This window comes from Lipotes vexillifer, unplaced genomic scaffold, assembly GCF_000442215.2.
Source record: "Lipotes vexillifer unplaced genomic scaffold, Lipotes_vexillifer_v1.1 scaffold738, whole genome shotgun sequence".
Taxonomy (NCBI): domain Eukaryota; kingdom Metazoa; phylum Chordata; class Mammalia; order Artiodactyla; family Lipotidae; genus Lipotes; species Lipotes vexillifer.
In genome coordinates, this window is record NW_006769699.1 from 1,848,810 (window position 1) to 1,853,522 (window position 4,713).

Genomic DNA, 4,713 nt, shown 5'->3' on the forward strand with positions numbered 1-4,713 from the left:
CCCCCCCCCCAACCCCCTTTTTAAAAATTTTTTTTTTTTTTTTTTTTTTTTTTTTTTTTTTTTTTTTTTTTATGCGTTACACGGGGCTCTCACTGTTGTGGCCTCTCCTGTTGCGGAGCACAGGCTCCGGACGCGCAGGCTCAGCGGCCGTGGCTCACGGGCCCAGCCGCTCCGCGGCATGTGGGATCTTCCCGGACCGGGACACGAACCCGTGTCCCCTGCATCGGCAGGCGGACTCTCAACCACTGCGCCGGTAGGGAAGCCCTGCTTTCTTTTTTTAAAATTTGTTTTTACTTTATAGATTTTTAAATTTTATTTATTTTTTAAATTGAAGTATAGGTGATTTACAATGTTGTGTTAGTTTTTGGTACACAGCAAAGTGATTCACTTATACATATATATATTCTTTCCCATTATAGGTTATTACAAGATATTGCATATAGTTCCCTGTGCCCTACAGTAGGGCCTAGTTGTTTATCTATTTTACATTTAATAAAACTCCAAAGTCCTAATTTATCCCTCCCCTCTTTCCCCTGTACTTTCTTTTATAAAACAAAAACATTGTGTTATGCAATATTTCAAACGTATAGAAAATACAGAAAATGCAGCAAATATACAAGCCATATTTAATGTGTTATATTTTGATGTGATTGTTTCAGATCTCTTTTCTTTAAATAAATAAAACTTTACAAATATGGCTAAAATTCCACACCTCATCCCTCTTTCTTCCTAGAAGTAAACACTGTCCTAAAGAAGCTGTGACTTGAACCCTTGGAGGGTTTTGCACCAATAGTGTATATAGTAGTATTGTTTTGAATGATTTTTAAATATTTTACAAATGGTATTGTATCTGTCCTTTTGTAAGTAGCTTTATAAACTCAACATTATATTCTAACTATGATCTGCTTAGTTTTTGAGCTGATCATGTATCCATTGTATGAACGAGCCACTTTATTATTTACTGCACTAGAGACCAGGGTTTGGTGATTTTCACTAGCATACTTAATGCTGTAGTGAACATCTTTGTGTATGTCCCCTTGTGCACGTGTCCAGGAGTTTCTCCAAAGAAGATACCTAAATTTGTAAAGTATAAATGGAACGGCTGAAGGGTAGATTCTGCTTAATTTCAGATTGACGAGGAATTGCCAATGCTCTTCATGGTGGGTGAGCCAACTCACACGCCACAGAAAGCGTACAGGAGTTTCTGACCCTCACAGCCTCACCAACCCCTGGGAGATGAGTCTCTACCAGTCACATGAGTTTACAAAGTGAGCTCATTGTTTTAATCTGCATTTCTGATTACTAATGGGATTCAATGCATTTTTACATGTTTTTTTTTACCGTTTGGGCTAGCATTTCTGCAAGTTACCTCTTCTTATTCTTTGTCCTTTTTTTTGTTTTCTCCTGCACTGATTTGTCTTTTTGTTTTGAATTGGGGAAGTCCTAAAAATATCTTGGATATTCATTTTCTGTGCTTTCAAGAGGTTTTCTCTGCTGAGTGTGTGGTTTATCTTTTTGTTTTGTTTACTGTATCTTTGGTAATAGATTGTGTGGTCATAATGTATAGCTATATATAATAGATATAATAGAGTCTTAAAACTTTTAATCTGTTCAAATTTGCCAATTTTTTTAATGTTTGTTTACATCTTGTTTCAGAATTCCTCCTTTAACATGTTATAAAGTTATTATGCTATATTTTCTGAGGCTTTTCTTGTCATATTTAAGTTTTAATCCATATAGTATTTATTTTTGTGATTTGTGTGAAGTAGGTTTCTAATTTTATTTCTTCACATATGCACTGCCAGTTAAGATGGTAGAGTGATTGAATAGTCCATTCTTTCTCTTCATTTTATTGTTCATAGGTTTGTTACTGGTTCTATCCAGCTACACTGATCTACTTTCTATCTCTGTGTTAATAATGCATACTTTAATATTTAATTGCTATGGTTTTATAAGCCTTAATTTCTTGTAGGTGAAGACACCTTGATATGCCTTTTCAAAATTGTCTTTCATATCCATTTCCCTCCAAGAAGTTCAGGACCACTTTGTTGAAAGTTCTGTGAAAACTCTGTTGCATCTATGGTTTTGTTTCTTCATCATTCCTAATTTGTACCATTTGAATAGTTTCCTTAAATAATTTTGCCAGAAGTTTGTCCTTTTTTTAGTCTTTTCAAAAATTTGTTTTTGGTTTTGTTGAATCTTTCTAATTTGTATTATAATTTCTTTTTTGAACCAGGAAGTATTCAGAATTGGTTTTTTAATTCTCATTTTTATCGCATTTTGGTCAGAAAACATGTTCTGTAAGATGTAGATTTTTTTTCTTTTTGAGACTTGTTTAGTGGCTCATTCTACTGTCAATTTTTGTAAATGTGCCATGCATGCTTGGAAAGAATATGGTTTCTTTCTTGTCTTCAGGGTTCTATAAATGACCATTTAATCAGTTACTGAGAAATCTAAAATCCCCTACTAAAATTGTGAATTTCTAGGTTCTTTCCAGTAAATCCATTTTGTTCGTTTGTTTTGAGACTATGTTCCTAGGGGCATAAAGGTTCAAAATCGTTATATCTTTTCTGGAAAGGATTGTTCCTTTCATTATTAGACAATAAGCCTCTGTGTCCCTAATTCTCTCTCCCTCCCTCTTAAAGTTGATTTTACTGATGATTATATGTTTATATGAGGCTTTGCTGCTGTTATTGTTAGTATTTTTCAGATATTTCCTCCCCGTCAATACTTTCACTTTCAACTTGTCTGTGTCACTATGCTTTAGGTGAGTCTCTCGTTAACAACATAAAACTAGAAATGCAATATACAATCTGTAAGTCTCTGTATTTTATTTGGGAAGTCTAGTTTCTTTACATTTTTTATGATTAACATTATACTGTATTTCATCAAATCTAAGTTGCCATTTATTATAAGGTGCAACACCATTTTAGTTATCATTAAGAAACAGAAAAAATGTTGCAATTAAACAGCGACACAATGCTTATTTGGAACTTATTAAAGAGGTGTTTTAGAATGAATTATAAATACTTAAAATCATGTATTAATCTTATGCATAAATATAAATGAAATAAATCAATTGTTATTTCTAAAAATTGTCACATTCAGTGTCTAACTCTTCTCAGTTAGTTTTTGACTCAGAGTCACCAACTTTTGTGACTTTTGTGTTTGTGCTTTTCCAGACCGGATCACCCTCCATGCTATCAAAAGCAGCAATTCTCAAAAGAACTAAAAGCCATTAGAATTGGCTGTTAAGCTGGCTTTGCAATTATGTAGAACAAACCTCTTTTGGAGTCTAGCTTTGGGAATGTTGTTAAACCTGTTTTATTCGTCACCTTCTCACTCCTTCCTCACAACTGTTTGGATCTTAAGAGTTAAAGTACTGCTCCACCATTGTTTTTAGGATTTTCTTCTGAGATGCTGACATCCATTCTGCAAGTTTTGCTGCTGGCTCTTTTGATGTTCATGTGTGTAGTCATTGGCGTCCACATCACAGGTCCTTCATGGCCAACAGGGATTTAAAAACACCATCAGTTGAAATATGCATTCTGATTTCAAAGATGTTAAAATATGAACACATGTGCACCTTAGAAATGATGAAACATTTTATAGTTTATTTACATAAAGATATAAAAGTTATTTTTATGCTTTATTCTGCCTTCTCTTCGACATACCTTTTCTTCCTGGAGTATTTTTACCTCCTTTCCTGCCTTCTATTGGATCAAGTTTTCTTTAGTTTTCTTCTTTTTTTAATTAAAAAAAATTTTTTTATTGGAGTATAGTTGATTTACAATGTTGCGTTAGCTTCTGCTGTACAGCAAAGTGAATCAGCTATACGTATACATATATCCCCTCGTTTTTAGGTTTCCTTCCCATTTAGGTCACCACAGAGCACTGAGTAGAGTTCCTTATGCTATACAGTAGGTTCTCATTAGTTATCTATTTTATACATAGTAATGTGTACATGTCAGTTCCAATCTCCCAATTCATCCCACCCCACCTTTTCCCCCTTGGTGTCCATACATTTGTTCTCTACATCTACGTCTCTATATCTGCTTTGCAGATAGGTTCATCTGTACCATTTTTCTAGATTCCACATATATGTGTTAATATACGATATTTGTTTTTCTGATTTGCTTCACTCTGTGTGACAGTCTCTAGTTCCATCCATGTCTGGAAGTTACACATTGTCTTTTTCTTTTAAGTAAACTTTACATTTTTAGCATTGATATTTGCCTTGGTAAAGTTAATCAATATCTCTATTCAGCTCTTTAATAATTCACTAAATTGATTGCTTTGTCTCTACTTCCTCCTCATTTAATGTGTTATAGTTCTCTAGTATTATAGTTCCAACTTGTTTTGAACTGGCCAAGTTGGTGGTATTCATTACTAGTGTTGTGATTTTTTATGATCAATACTCACTCAGATTTACACCTTGAAGAGTGTTCTTCCTTACCTTTGCTCTTTATATCTGCTTCTGCAAAATGTATTGCTTCTTCCTTGTGAATACAGTTTCCTTCTTCCTGAGATACATCTTTTAGTTTGAAAATGTCTGTATTCTGCCTTCGCTCTTAAATGATAGCTTGAATGAATGTAGAATTTTGGGGGGAGAGGGATATGTGATTTCTGGCACCAGGTGTGTAGTGTAAATGGGGTCCTAATCCCTCCCATGCCCACAGTTTGCAAAACAAGCTCATTATTGCTGTCTCCTGT